This window comes from Balaenoptera ricei, chromosome 15, assembly GCF_028023285.1.
Source record: "Balaenoptera ricei isolate mBalRic1 chromosome 15, mBalRic1.hap2, whole genome shotgun sequence".
NCBI classification, from domain to species: domain Eukaryota; kingdom Metazoa; phylum Chordata; class Mammalia; order Artiodactyla; family Balaenopteridae; genus Balaenoptera; species Balaenoptera ricei.
The window spans coordinates 45734867-45750827 of record NC_082653.1 but is presented as its reverse complement, the minus strand read 5'-3'; positions in this window follow the sequence as shown (position 1 = coordinate 45750827).

The window sequence follows — 15961 nt, the reverse complement described above, 5'->3', positions numbered from 1 at the left end:
CATCCCCAAAGGGTGTCTCGACTGAAGCTGCTTGAAATTGGTCACCTTGCCGGGACTGCAAGAGAGTGGTGCATGGGGACACAGAGGGGACATCCCACATGGGTAGGGGAAGCCACCAGCTGTGGTTGGGACTCAGAAACAATGGAAGACTTCACCAAGACCAGAGTAAAACCTTAGACTCATGTTTAGTTTGGAGCTGGATGGAATTTGATATGAAGTAAACTCAGCTGTTGACCCCAAAGTGAGGCCCTTGAAGGGTGACAGAACACGCCACCCCAATTATGCCACTTCGGCATGAGTTACTTTGAGCTAAAGGCACTTTAAAAATAGCAGATGCAAGCAGACCGTTCTAATCTTCCCTTTTCTTCTTGGAAACACGAGATTAAACCTCCCCTTAAAGTGAAAGATGTCCTCCCTGTACCAGAAGGAAAGTAACATTTTTATCTTCAAGAATGAGAAGTTGAGACTGAGAGAATTCTATAAAACAGACCTTGTTAAAATAATTCTTATCTTCCTTTGGCCTCCACACAGAGTTAATTTACTTTCACAATCGCTTCTCTTTGCTCAGCATGCAGGTTTTGCCATTTCTTTAGGTCTTTATTCTTTATGAAGATTCCTGTGTAATGTAAAAAATATAAATTTGTGTGTTTTTCTCCTATTACTCTGCCTTAAGTCAGTTTAATTCTCAGGCCTGGCCAAAAATCTCAAAGGGGATAGTGGTAAAATTTTGCCTCCCCAACACCCTGAAATGAAAAGTGGGGAGCTGGCATGTTACCTTTGGAAGGCATGTGCTTGTCTCTAAGGACCTTTTTAAAGTGCTAGCCCAGTATGGTGAGCAGGATACAGACATGAATACCCAGATACTCTCTATTTGCGTTCCATGTACAGGTGCTATATAACGATAGAAACTGAACAAAGGCACACTGTCATTTCTCTCCTGGGATAGTATGTACGGAGTCCTCCCCCACAAACAGAGTTGGAGAGTTTTTATTTTGATGACTCCTCATTAATGAACGGTGGAAGGAGAAAGGGAAAAGGACATTCCAGGGTTGGGATGTAAGTTGCCTGCAGACTGATCAATGCAGGGCAGAGGAAAATGACACTGACCTTCATAGAAAAGTCTAAGAGGAGCTCATCGTCTGAAATCAAGCATCATATCTGAATCCTACAGCACTTAATAATATCCCACCCTCCATTTGTGTGGTCCAGAAGGAATCTGGCCAGGACAGACTTCCTACCCCGAGTAAACCCACTAAATGGTCTAAAGTAGATCCGTGGAGTTCAGCTTGAATTCAGGAGACCTTGGACTGTTGTTAAGGAGCCACTAGCTTGGACTGGTTGCTAAGGACTCAGGAAGCAGAGCACTTGAAGGGTGCCCTTGGTCGATGGGAACAAAACACAAATTGCCTTCATTTCCCTGTTAGGTTTTAGCAATTTTCAAAGAGGCCTTGAGGCAAAGGAAAAGGTTAATGAGGATGTGAAATATATAGCAGCATTTGTTTATTTAGATAAGATAATTATTCTTCAGTGGCACCCGAAGAATAGAAGCAAGGTCCTTTGGATGTCTGGTCCCCCAGGGAGAATAGCTTAAAGTTGTCCTTGGACATGTGTCAGTTCTCCTGAACCCCTGTTAATAATAGTGGACACCGATGGTCCCAGCCCAGAGAGAATTGGCCCTGAAATTATATCCACTATCAACAATGGCCTCAGGCCACCAATTGCAGGAAATTCAAAATGCCTTAGGGTTTTCTACTGATTTTCAAAAGAGTGTTCTTAGGTTACTAACCTCACAACACCTTACAGTGGGGTTTCATTTGGGAGCTGAGAACATACAATAAAGGAGAGAAAGACCACAGGACCAGCAATGCCTATTGCCATCCACTGGCTTCAATCCATTAATTATCAAGAATTTTTAAATGTCTTAGGGAATTTTATAGGAGTTTTTCAGAGTAATATTTATAGGTTGGTAAATCGCACATTATTTAAAGCAGATTTTCTTACAAAAGTTTTCAACAAGGTGGAGAAAGCCCACAGACGGCAGGTTCCCAGGGCCTCAGGTAGTCTGGGGCAAGGCCTGTGAGCAGATGTTTGGGGCCTTGGCAGACTGTCCAGGGTAGGCCTGTCTGGGCACGTGGTTGCCCTGCCAAAGCCATCGTTTCCTCTGTGGAAACCAGCTCCACGGGGCAAGAAAGAAATAATGAGGTCAAAGCAAGTATCAGCCAGAACTCATCTGAGCATCAGGCTTGGTGTCATAGCCAAACCCTAGATGTTCTGGGCATCACTGACCAGTCCTAAAAAGCATGGGTTTGAGGGGCCTCTTGGGTTACAGACCGACCGCAATCCTGGTGCTAAGTGTGCTGCAGTGGGTCCCTGATTGCGGTCGTGCTGGCTGATCTTCATTCGGTGATTGGAGGTCAAGTCTCAACAAGAACCATGTGGGTCACCCTACCTTTGGACAGATTCATAAGCAGGTTGCTGAGACTACACCCCAAGATGGGGTCTAGGCAATTCGGGACTCCAGTGGATGTGCTTCTGAGGAAGGTATGACCAAGCACAACGGGGACCCCAGCCCCTTCCTCTCCCTAAGTCTGTGCCCCAAGAGACTCTCGCTTTGTACTGGGAGAGCCTCTACCTTCCCCCAAGCTTGGGCTGCCCCTGAGTTGGGGGAGGTGATGAAAAAGAAATGCCAGGGGTTCTTGGCTGAAATCTCCAGGATTATCTCCAAGCACTTAACATTCACCGCACCATTAGAGTCGGCGAGAACTCTTTACCCACGTACGGTACCATCTGTTCCCAGGCCCAGTACAAGAGCAGATGAGTCCGTTGTGTTGCTCCCAGAGGAATTTTCTCCGAAGACATCTGTTATCTGCAGGTGGTGGGGACTTCAGAATCAACTGAGGCTTCTGCCAATGGTAGGCTAAAACCGTCCTCAATAAAATGTGCGAGAGCGCTGGGAAAATATTTTAAAACACACTTTGATATGAAAGGCAGCTCTTGCAAGAAAGTAAGTAGGGAAATACACTGATGCCAGAAATGAAGTGAGATCAGGAGTTCCAAGAGATGAACAAGTGTCAACACCATCAGCTATTTGGGAAGCTTATTCTTCTCAGGAATCTTAGACCTTCTGTTTTAGCAGCTGCAAGTGTGAGGACCTCTCCTTGAAGATGGAGAATAAAGTGGGGAGAGTCACCTTTCCAGATACCAAGGTATTATAAAGCCATGGTCATTAGAGTGAGGTTTCAGCAGAGAGAAAGACATCACCCAGTGGGGCAGAATGGAGATCCAAGATGCAGATCCACCTGTACAGTCAATAGACAGCCAGGCACAGCTGAATATCCACGTAGAGAACAGTACATACACTGCCTCACGTCAGCACCTCAGTGGGATAAAAACTTAACCATAAGAGCAAAGTGTCACACTTTTAGAAGTTCATATAAGAGCAGATACTTGGAACATCAGAGCCAGGAAGAATTCCCTCAACAAAAGTCAAAAACACAGACCACAGGGGTAATAAGGAAGCATTCAGCTTCTTAAACAGAGAGCTTCTCTTCGTCCAAAGACCTCCTAGAGAAAGTGGAAAAAGTGCCACCCAGACAGAGAGCAATGAATTAGGGGAGAGAGGGGAGAGGGGAGAGAGAGACTCAGATCAATACTAAAATGAGAAAATAGCCCCAAAGGGAAAATGGCAAAGACACAGATTGGCATTTCACAGATGAGGAAACAACAAATGGCCAAGAAACATTAAGAAAAGCTCAGCCTCATTAGTTAGCAGAGAAATACAAGAATGCATTTTATTGCATTCATGCTAGTTGGCGCAGTTGAGATATTTGATCACATCCAATGTTTGACAGGGCTGTGGAAGCAGCAGGGAATTGTTATAAATAGCTGTTAGAGTAGAAATTATGGCAGCTTGGCATTATCTGGTAAAGTCAAGCCTTGGTCACCTACGCTGGTGAAATTCTTGTCCACATGCCCCAGGACATGTGTTCAAGAATGTTCCTGGCAGCATGCCTCTGACAGCAAAACCCTGGAGACAACCCGCATGTCCGTCCACAGGAGAAGGAACAGCTGACCTCAGGGCAGCAGTTCCCTTGGTGGGCGGAGGTGGGGCACCCGGTCCAGGGGAAGCAACTGCAGGCTAATGATGTGTTTCTTAAACCGGGTGGAGGGCATGTGGTTTTTATTTTATTTCTATGCTTTACAACACGTACGTACATATTGCAGTTGTATGCATCAGACATTCCACAGTTTAAAACCTCATTTACAAAGATCCAGTCCAGGCTTATCACTGTGGGGTGCAGAGCGTCCCAGCCCCGGTGAGAGCTGTCTTCCCCTTGCAGTGGAAACCGGCTCCAAGCAGGGCTCAGCGACCCTCTTCCCCCCAGACTTACTCTCACTGGAACCTGACTATTGAAGCCCCGGTGAATTCTTGTGCTGATGGTTGAGACGTCACCTATTGTCTCCAAGCCCACTCCACCTGGGCTCAGAGGACAGGTGACTCTTGTCAGGTCACCTGTGGAGTGTGCAGGACTGTGGGGACCTGACTAGGATCAAGAAACCCAGGTTCCCTCTCACACCCATGCAGACCCACCACCGGGGAATTTTCTCTGAAAGGCTCCATGCTTGGAAGACTGGGGACCTTTCCCTTGGCAGACAGGACAGTGGAATCAGCCTCCAATTCCTCCAGGGCTGTCGCCTCTGCAGGGGCACGTCCATGAGCTCCGGGGTACCCCCAGACCCGGCGAGGAGGGAAGCAGCCTGCCTGCCTGGCCCGGACGTTGGAGGATGGTGATCACTCATGGGGCTGCTTCTCTGTCTCCAATGGTCCTCAGGAGAACGGGGGTGCGGGGGGGATGAGGTCTCTCATCCTCACGTAGAGGCTCGTTGAGGTTGCAAAGGGACTTTCTTCCGTGGAGACAAAAAGATTAACCGGGGATAAAAAGACGTGATGGGCTGACATGGTTGAGCTCTCTCCTGACTCCCCAGTTTGTTTATTTCTACGCCAAGGGTCTCTCCAGTCCCAACCCACCCTCAACACACACACGCACGCACACACATGCACGCACAGACAGAGCCTGCAGAGGCAGATGTAAATCACTCACTTTAGAAAGGAAAAACACAAAATATCCTTGACTCTTCAGTTAAAATTCTCACCCTGGGCCAAGGAATGGGGGACAAACTCTATAAGCCTGAACGTGCAAGAATGTCCCACGTCTCTGTGTCTGTGTCCACACTGCCTTGACCCCTGAAGGGTGATTGGGGCCCTTGGAGGCCCGGCTACCCCCCTTCTGCTGCTGCCATCTCTGGTTGCCTTGCTCCCCCATCCGTGCTTCAGCGGACCCATTTTCTTTTCCTTTATGTTTCCTCTCATCTTTGAGTCCCTCACAAAGCAGGCCCTCCCAGGGGAGGCCTAAAACATTCTGCCCCCATCTCCAGCCCTTAGAACACGCCGGATCGTCCCCACCGTGGAGCTTTGGTTTCCCTTTAACTTTTACCCTGTCCTCAGCCCACATCTCCCTGAGAATTAAAACATCATTCGGCCCGAGCCTGTGAAATCCGAGGTGCCGACCACCGTTGCTTATGTAAACTCGCCTGCCCCGGCGTGTGTCCCCCGGGCTCCGAGCCTCACTTGCACGGTCACTCGGCATGACTCCCAGGGAGGGCGGTTGGATCCCAAGGCTGTGGGAAGAGAACTGGCGGGGTTACCATCTGTCACTTTGCCAGACAAGAAACTAAGACATGATCTCCCAGTTGCTTCCGTGCAGGGCCCCGTGCCAGAGCTCCTTGGGACGAAGAGGGGAGAGAGGCGACAGTACTTTACAAAGGTTGTCACACGGAGAGTTAGGAAGGAGATCCCGGGGCTCGAAGTAGCAACGGTCCATCCCGGTTCAGCGAATCATCTGAGAGACAATCATCGCATTTCGGGGTCTCCCACGCTCATGACGGACCACGTGACAGAGCAGCTACGCACTTCTCCGAAAGACTGATGATGAGTGTGAAATCTTAGTGCTGAGTAGAGGGGATGGACCTCGGGGAAACTGCGGTTTCAATCCCCAGAGACTGCCCCTGGCTTCCCCACCTTCCTCCTCAAAACAAAACTACAACAACCAAAAACATGGCAAAGAATGGACTTTTCTGAGCACCCATCTTTAAAGCTTCTACCCTGGTTTGCAGCAGGGGTTTCAGAAACTCCAGGAACCGTTCATTCCTTGTCAGGCAGGCCCAAGGGTCAGCATGCCCTTTGACACTAAATCCACACTTGCCCTCCTGCTTGTTAGCTGTTTGCCCCCATTTTGCCTTCTGAAGCCGCTCAGAGCCCATCAACACCCTTCTGTACATGACAGCCCTTCCATAGCTGAATTTGTCTTAATGCCCATGAATATTTTCCCTTTTTTTGATTTTAAATATTATTATTATGTTTTTTTGGCCTTGAGGCATGGGAGATCTTAGTTGCCTGACCAGGGATCGAACCCATGCCCCCTGCAATGGAAGCGCCTTAACCACTGGACCACCGGGGAATTCCCCTGCCCACGAATATTTTCTGAGAAATATGTTTTCTGTTTCTTTGGTCCTTGTTTATGTGAGCTGCTTCTTATTCTGTCAATGTGTCTCCCTAAAGGTGCAGCCGCCTCCCGCTCCCCAGCTCTCAGCACCGCCTGAGCAAGAGAGATTCCCTTCCTGGTAGAATCACCTGCTGCCACCCCAGCAGCTGCAGAGCAGCCGGTGATGCCCCCATTCTCCAAGCATCTCTCAGTTTCAGGCTTTAAGAATACAGTTCTGACCCCGGCTGGATGCCACCTTTTTGGCTTGAACTTATTTTTTCTGCTGCAGGGAAATCGTTACAAGCTTCGAATCAGTCTTGGATTTTATCTTCTGTCCTTCCCACCACGGAGGAAGCTTTTGGGAAAAGGGCATCTTGAAACACTAAGAGCATTAGTGCTGCCCCAAAGCAGCCCCACAGTCCAGGTGTCACGATACAGTTGTGGAAACAGAGGCAGAAGAATCACAAAAGCCATTTGTATCCTCCCCGATTTTGTTCCACTCAAGAAAATCCTGCACCAGACGGACGCAGATTACCATACCCTGAGGCAGGTGGCAAGGAGGCAGCCCCAGGCCACGAGGTAGGAACGGATGGGTGAGCGCCCAGCCTCCCAGCCTCTGAGTGGAACCACCCACATCCTACACACCTTCTTCCCTCATGGGACAGAGCCAGGTGTCCACAGCGTGACTCTTCAGGACGCTGCCTGCCCTTCTTCCTGGGATTCCCCCCCAAATAAACCACATGAACCCACCCACCTCCTTGTCTCAGGCTCTGCTTCTGGGGGGACTCAGTCTAAGACATGCATCTCCTAAATGTAGGCCTAGATTCTTAGGTGGGTATAAGGGTAAAAGGAACGATGCCACTGAACGCCAGGCTGCTCCGAAGATTCTGGATTCCTGGATTCTAATATCTACAATTACATTTCAGAGTAAGGAAGCCTCTAAATTTTAAAAAAAATTGTATTGACTTATTGACTTATTGATTGAGATAACATTGGTTTATAACCAATGAAGTGTCATGTGCACAACATTATATTTCTACTTCTGTGGACATTACACTGTACTCACCACCCGAACTGTAGTTTCTGTCATGACCATACAGTTGACCCCCTTTACCCATTTCGCCCTCCCAGCGCCCTTCCCCTCTGGGAACCACTACTCTGTTCTCTGTCATCCACCTGTTTGTTTTTGTTCAGTTTGACTTGTTCATCTATTTTGGTTTTTGTTTGTCTGTTAGTTTTTTATATGCCACATATGAGAAGGCTCTATTTTGAATCATTGCATTTGGTTCACTGTGGTGGAAAGTTTGATTAAGGAATTTATTTCAGAGGATGCTGTTGGCTGCTGTCAGGTAATACACTTACCAGGTCCCCATCCCTCATGGGCAGCCTGCTGGTAAGAAGCCCCTGTGAGCGGCTGATTGTCTGGAATCAGTACACCTGAGAGATGGTTGACCTCCGATGTCACCTATGCTGTCCCCTTGAATTAATCAACAAGCCTCACGAAGATAAATCCAATCCAGCTGTATTTTAAAATATCAAAAATGTAATTGTGTCTGACTTATAGATGCTTTTTCTGCTAGTGTTTGGACCAGAGCCATCACCGCAATATTGAATTTGCGTCAGGTTCGATAATTTATGTTAGGATTGTACTTATCGTTCCCTGCAAATGAAACCAAGGTCACCAATGCTTTAGGGATGCACACCGGGGCCGGGTTGCCCGCCTGGCTGTGGGGTCAACATGCCGCGGTGCTCCCGACGCCACCAGGGACAGAGGCTGCGCTGGACGCCTCCTGGGGTCTGCAGAAATCCCAATTGCAGAGCTGCCCGTCTCCACGGCCCCCAGGTCTACACACACATCGCATATTGTCGCAGGTCTTCCCTTCAACACCCTCCTTCCTGAACCTACTCCAAGTGGGGGGGTCTACATAGATTCCACCTTCTACAATCCTATAAACCTCGACGCCAGCCTCTCTCTTAAGCAGTTTGGTTTTTCTGGATGGCCCTTGATGGGAAATGACTGCGTTATAGCATTCTATTATCCTGGTCCTTTGAGTCTGGAGTTACACCTTAATCTGAACATATCCTGGTGGGTAACTTATGATGACTTGACCTTTTAGTTTTTGTTGTAACTGAAACTAGGGCCCTCCAGGGAAGCTGAAGATGAAAAGTCACAGGAGAGGAAGAGTTGCTGGATATTCCCTTGGCTTATCCATTTCATCTGAGGAAAGGTGAGGTTCAAGTACAGGAGGATGTTTGGATTCAGGTCTTCTTCTGTCGGCACCATTTCATCTCTAGAGACACAATGGACCAGGTCAACTCAAAGGTTGGACAAGCTCAGTTTGGATGTACTGGATGCTGGGAGCAGCCCCAGGATGGGCATTTGCTGGACAAGTTGGCCCCCTCATTCCTTAAGATAAGGGTTCAATGAGCTTCTTTTTGTAATTAAATATCAGCCATACTTTAAAAATAATAAACATCACCATTACCAATAATCCTCCAAATGACTTTCTCTTTTCTTGCCTTTGCCTCACAAGTTCACAGAGGTTTGCAGCCCAGGAGGGGCCATCCCTGGATCCCTCACTCTCCTGCGGGGTGGTCCTCTGAGCAGGTGAAAGGGACCACCCACCCTTGTTCCCTCAGCTCAGACTTCTCCGTGAATGGGCTCCCCAAGTCGGCCATTGTCCTGCTGTGTTATTCGGGAATCTTCCATCCTGCCCTAGAATAAGAGAAACAGGCAAATGAGGAAGCCGGATAAAGGTCAGTGTGGAAGCAGGTGATCGGTGAGTCACTTGAATTGAGTTGGATAAATTGAGCAGATCGTGTGCTGCTGCTGAATACGGATGGGAAGGAATGGGAGGCCTGGGAGGCATCCATGTGCACGAGATCTGACGACCTCCGTTCCAGCCCTGTGTGTCCCTTGGCCAAAACACATGGATAACAGCCATGGTGGTGACAGGTCATTGCGAGCCACAGCTGCCGGTCAGGCACACTGGCCCCAACATTTCTCAGATGGAGTCACTGGGTGTCGGGTCCAGAGACCTCCCGTCCTCTGAGCCTCTGACTCTGGCCCTCATCACCACTCCATCAGCAGGAAAGGGATGTTGCCGAGGGTGTTGCCTACAGAGGATTCAGGGAGTGGGGTCCTTCTGGCCGACTGGCACCCTACCCAAAGCACAGGACTGAGCCCAACTCTTTCCTCTTGCGTCTCGCTGTGTTTTTCATGACCTCACAGAGAGCTGCCCAGAAGTTACGTGGAGACCACCTTTGCATCAAGGAATTTCCTACACAACAGAGGTAACTGACAGGGACACCCTGGGTGATGGGGCCTGTTAGAAACACGTCCTGTCCACGATTCATATAATGAGCAAAGGGGATGGGGACCTGCCTCAGAACTCAAGTCAGAGATGAGAGGCTCTGAGTTTCCATTCTCTGTGCCTCCATGAACTCATTCCATACGAACGCTCCCGATATAATGTGAAGTGAAAAAAAAGCAACTTGGATGGCACTCATTTTGTGAAACTACTTACACTAAAGATAAGCAATCATATTTACGTGTCTATTTATACATTCATGAAGCACTGTGTTCCAGGCATTAGGTTTGATGTTATAGCAGCATTTTTTTCTTTATAAATATTTAGCGAGCATTCATTGCTCTAAATAGACATGTATCAATGTATGTATAAACATGGAAGGATGCCAGAAGAAAATGCATCCAAATGGTAACAATGGGTCATGGGATTCTTAATAATGTTTTGTTTATTATTCATCTTTTGTATATTTTCAGGAATTTCCAAAAGCTAACAAGAATTGTTTTCTGATTTAACAAAAATCAGCATGATATTTCAAATATCCTTTGCAGCAAAAATCTTTATAGAAAGTCCAGAATGGGTTAGGAACCAAACTCACACAACAGGAAGGTTTGATCTTTAAAAATGAAACAACCTCCAGGTGTCCTAGGAAGGTCCCATGCAGCACTTGACACAGTATCTTTCCCAAGGTGCATTGTCCCCATCACTCCACTCATGAATCTCCACGCCCATCACTCTGGTTCCTACATGTGGAAGTCTATGCTAGGTCCTTCTGCCAAGACATACAGAGATTTACACTGCATTTGGCTCAAATCTCTTTCTACATTTGAACAGGGTTGAAATTACTAGAAAATTAGTCAAGGTGCATCAACATCAGGCCATATACCTACAGTCAGCCCATCACCCACCAGTTCATGTCTTCCAAGGCAGCTTAGTTGGGTGCAGACCACTTGTCCAAAGAAGGCGGATGGGCTGGTCTCAGGGACTCACTGATGGAAGGAGTGGCTTCAGGAACCCCACATCTCTCCCTAGGTTCCCACCTGGGTCCGATTGCTGCTGACTCATCACCCATAATCTTGATGACTTAAAACAGCAGCAATCATTTTAATCTCTCATAGTGTCTATGGGTGGTTCTGGCTCAGGATCTCTTCTGGCCATAGTCAGTCGCTGGCCGGAGCTGGAAAAACCTGGGGGACGCTGGGCACTGGAGCAGCTGGGGGCCGGCTAGACATCTCCGCCCCCGTCTCTGCCCACAGAGTTGCAGGGCTGCTGCAAGTGGCCTCTTTACACGGGATGACTGGGGCGCCTTCCAGCATGGCGGCCTCAGGGCTCCAGCAGCAAGGAGGAGGCTGAGTTCCCTTTCATGAGCTGGTCTCAAAAGTCCCTTCACACCCCCTCTGCACACCCTAATGGCCAAAGTAGTCACCAAAGCCCTCCCAAAGCTAGGGGGCAGGATATAGCTCCACCTGTTGACCGGATGAGTGTCAAGGTCACCTTGGAGAAGAGCCTGAGACATGGGAGATGTTGCTGTGGGGGAGATGGAGATCCCTCGTTGGTGACACCCATACCTTGTCTCCTCCTACTCATCCTCTGGGACCCAGCTGCATAGAGATTCCCCCTCGCGAGGCAGCTTTCTAGAACGTCCTCTCCAGCCTTGAGGGCTTGCTCCTCAGAGCTCTGGTACCCCATCCTGCACAAGTTCATTGCTCGCGAACCTCTTTGTGTTGGAGGAGTTCATGTCTTTCTCCTCAGCAATCCTGTAAACTCCTTGAAGGTTGGGGACTGGGTCATTCATTTTCTCTTCCCTGTGTTACCTATTCAAAAATGTTTAAAATGACATTTGTAAAACTCTTTACCAGCATGGGCAGTGTAAAAGTCTTTTTTGGACATTTTTCTTTTCTCTTCCTGACTTTTAGTACAATGTATGAGTTGCAAAGATTGCCCCCTACCCCATAAAGAAGTGAAGAAGATAGATTGTCTTATACAGATTGAAGAAGATAACTAAAAGAAATGTGAGGAAAAAGAAAATCCAAGATTCCATACAAGGCTGAATTTCTCCACTCTAAAGCAAAATTCCAAATTTTGAACAGGGGTGGTCAGTACCAAAGACACAGATCATAACGTGAGCAGGACAATTTGAAATTACCTTAATTAAAGCGACACAAAATCTTCATCTCTGTTCTTTTTGATGTTGGGCTGACTTCATCTTTCACTTGTCTTTACACTAATTGAAAGGAAATAAAATTCCCCTTAACAAGCTGTTTTTTTCCCCTTAACAAGCATAAGCTACAAACATTATTGATTTCACAACCACTGCAAAAATCAAAGAATACTTGCCTGTTTGTAACTGGAAATATTTATGTTTAGCTAACAATGGTTTTCATGGGAATGACAGGACATTCTAATCCGAGGAAAGATGGTGGAATTGACTTCTTTCTCCTTGTCTTCCACGAGCTGTAAATATTCACCTTTTTCGCATCGTTAATAGTGGGGGTACAGAGTTCTAATTAATGGGCTTTCTGATTAATTACACACTGTAAATGAAACTATATTCAACATCCTTCATAATAAAAACTCATCTGAAGAAAATTTGATTCTTCCTTGGTGATCAAGAAAGGTTCATAATTAAGAACAACCATTATGCAAACAGGTTTCAAAAATGTTTGGTTATTTGAACAATGACTTGGGCTCTGGATGAGTTGCTTCTAGTTGACAGATCCTTGAAAAACCATAGACATATTGTTCCAATTTTGGTCTGCTGAAAGATTATGCATTATTTATAGTTTGTCTTTAATTAGATATGCTTTATAAGAGTCACAACATTTTCCCTTTAGTTTTTTATAGTAATTATCAGTGAAGGGTCTGATGCATATTTGCCACAAGCATTATATTGTCATCATTCACTCTGGGAAGAGAAAGGAATTAGGAGCAAAGGGAGTCTTTTTAGTAACCCATACCTCGGAAGTCTAATTTCTTCGAGTGTCTGTCAGAGCCAGTGGTGGTTTCTTTGACCCTGACGTTATTATCAGACCCACCGGATCCCCGAACTGTCCAAAGCAGTGAGGGCTCCTAGGTCAGGCCATCCTGATTTCTCATTCCGTGATTGGAGCCCTTCTCTATCTGCTCTTCGTCTCCTCAGCCCAAGTTCCAAAGTGAAAGTGTCTTGTAGGTGTTTCCCATCAGTGCCCAAGATGCTGGAGATCTGGGCTCCACCACTGAGAGCTCTGGGGCTGGGGCACGTCACCCTGCTGTCCTGTCCAGTCTGCCTTCCAGAGTCATTGTGGGCAGTGAAATGTGATAACATTGTGAAATGTGATAACACCTAAGCACTTAGAATGCAGTATTATTTCTCATCCATAGTAACGAGTCTTAAATAGACTTCCCCAGAAGTACACCCTGAGACAAGGAGGAGGAGCAAATGGCCTGTTAGGAGGTGGTCCAGGAAGCACGGGGTGCGGGGAGTGAGACAGGATACAGGAAGGGAGTCAGCACAGGTGTGTAAATAAGCAGGTGCAGCTGTGGGCAACCGGGGCTCGGTCCTGATGGGGACCTCTGAGAAACCAGGTAACACATGACTCAGAGATGCCCATCTGACGATTGAAGAAGCTGGATTTTTTTTCTCCAAGTCCTGTCTGTCGCTGGTTGGGAGCTGGTCCCAGGACACCAGGTCCCCAGCACTTCCGAACTGACCCACACGTGCGGCCTGTGGTCTTTGCACATCTGTGGTCTGCACACACCTGAATGAGCTCTCAGGTGCCTGTAGCAGGAAGCAGTGAGTGTGCATGGGAAGGCGAGTACCTGCATGGGCCCTGGAACCATCTGGAAGGTGCATCAACACACGGAATGTAGGGCGTCTGCCGCAGAGGGTCTGATCCAGTAGGTCTGGGGAGGGGTCAAGGGTTGGCCCTTCTAACAGGCTCAGGTGATACTGATGCTCCTGGTTCAGAAACCAGTTTTCGAGAACCATCGGCCTAGTAGGTAAAGGTGGGGCTTCAACAGCGTCTGCCTAGTCAGCTGGCTGGTGATATCTTCAGAGCAACAAGCCTTTGGCTGGGGGCTGGGTAAAATTCAGGGAGGAGAGAGATGATGATGGAAGAGGGAAGTGGATGGATGCAGCATCTTTTTTCTCTCTGCTCTCAGAGAATATAATTTCTTGGCCCAGCAGTAAGGTGTACATTTCCATTCCTGAATGCCATCTTCATTTATAATGGAGAAAACCACCTAGTTTTTGAAAATCATGGTGGACATAGTGGGTCTTAATCTTTTCCTAGAGACACATGTAGGAGGAACTATGATCCCAAGGATGGCACCCTCCCATGAGCGTGCCTAGATTTTGGATAAAATCTCTCAAATGTTGTGAATGGATGAAGCACTATAATTGCTTGCAATCACTATTTTATTCCTGGTAAAACTGCAAGAACATGTCAAGAAGCACCTCTGCAGGAAAGATAATTCTGGCATTTCCCCCTTTCCCACCCATTCTAGCAAGGCCCGGGTATGAGCCGTCAGGCAGACTCTGTGACATCTCTGAGCATCTGTCACCGTGACCCCCTGGAACAACAGGAGGTGGCCCTGCTGCCAGGCCCACCACTCTCAGATCAGGGATGTCCTGGACTCACGCCATGTGTTCTTTGGCTGTCCGTTGAGACCTGGGTGCTGCACTCTCCCTATCATGTGGGTCTCATCCAACTCTGCCGCTGATGGGCAGCACCTACCCACCCCCATCATGGGTCCAGGCAGGACAGCTTCCTGGACTGCTTCAGCCTCAGGTTGGGGGGTGGCAGTGCCCGTCTGAGTTTCAGAAACCTCCCTCGTCTGCAGCTGTGTGTCTGTTGGTGAGGGCCTTTGGGGCTGCGGGAGGACACGAAAGTTGTACTCCCATCTGTCCCTGGAGACTATTTCTGCTGGACGTCACCACAGCCCAGCTCTTTTCTATCCAAGTGACGTCAAGTAGTGACGTCATCCCTAGGACCTATCCTTGGCACTTGCCAACACGAAAGCAGAGAGTATTGTTGTTATAACGATAACTAAAATTAGCTCTATTTTTAATGAAGGAAATAATTCCCAAGCTTTGGCAATTTTTGTATTGGTTGTAATTGCTTTTGACACATTTCCCATCTGATTGGGAAGCGCAGGTGTGTGATGGGATCCATGCCCCACGTGGCTGGCCTGAACCAGTGCCAGGAGCAAGTTTTGCAAGGAGAAGGGTCCAGCACTCTAGTTAGGGAAGTGAATTTCCAACCGCTCTTGGAAACCTAGGATCGTGGCAAGGTAAAGGCGCACAGAGATTAAATAGAATACATTCCGATGTGTTCATGAAAACAGTGAGAAAGCAGAGGTCCTCAGGTACTGGGATCATCCAAGAGCACAGGCAGAATAGGAGGGACCACAAAGCTCTGCTGTTTCCCACATGAGTCCATCTATCCAACCTCAACATCTGAGACTCATCTTTGACTTTTCCCTACCTTCCCACCCCCAAATACAATCGTCCACATCCTGTCACCGTGTCTTTTATGAATTCTGTCTCGTCCAGTTCTCCAGTTCCTGCTCTCACTGCCTTTCAGACCCTCACTGGTTCTGGTATTTTCACTTTGGTGTATTTGCCACCCAGCTCTCTCTTCCGAGTATCATCTCCATCTGCTTCGACCTGCCCTGCATTCTGCTTCCAGACTGGCCTCCCCCGCGCATCCTTACGCACGCTTCTCCTGTAAAGGGAGGCTGTCCTAAGTCCTAGAGGTGGATAGCTAAGAGGCAACCCGAATATGCGATGTTAATACTGCGGCAGTGGACCCACTCATGTGCCCCCGTCCCCCCCGTGCAGGCAGTTTCCTACCCTGCGCCCCAGCGACTTTGCCCGGGGCGGCTCTGGGTGAGAAGGAGCTACACCCGCGTGCAGGGCAGGCGGGTAGCACCAGGAACCAGTGAGCGGTGATTCGAGGAGATGCAGAAAGCACCTCAGCTCAGCACCGCTCGGAGAGGTGCTCTATGCTTCTTTCCGAGCCTCCAGTGGGAACTGGCCCATCTTTCCCCAGCAGTGACCTTTGTGATGACACACCTGTTTAAGGTACAAGAATACAGAGTAATACACTTAGCAGTAGTTATTTATTCAAA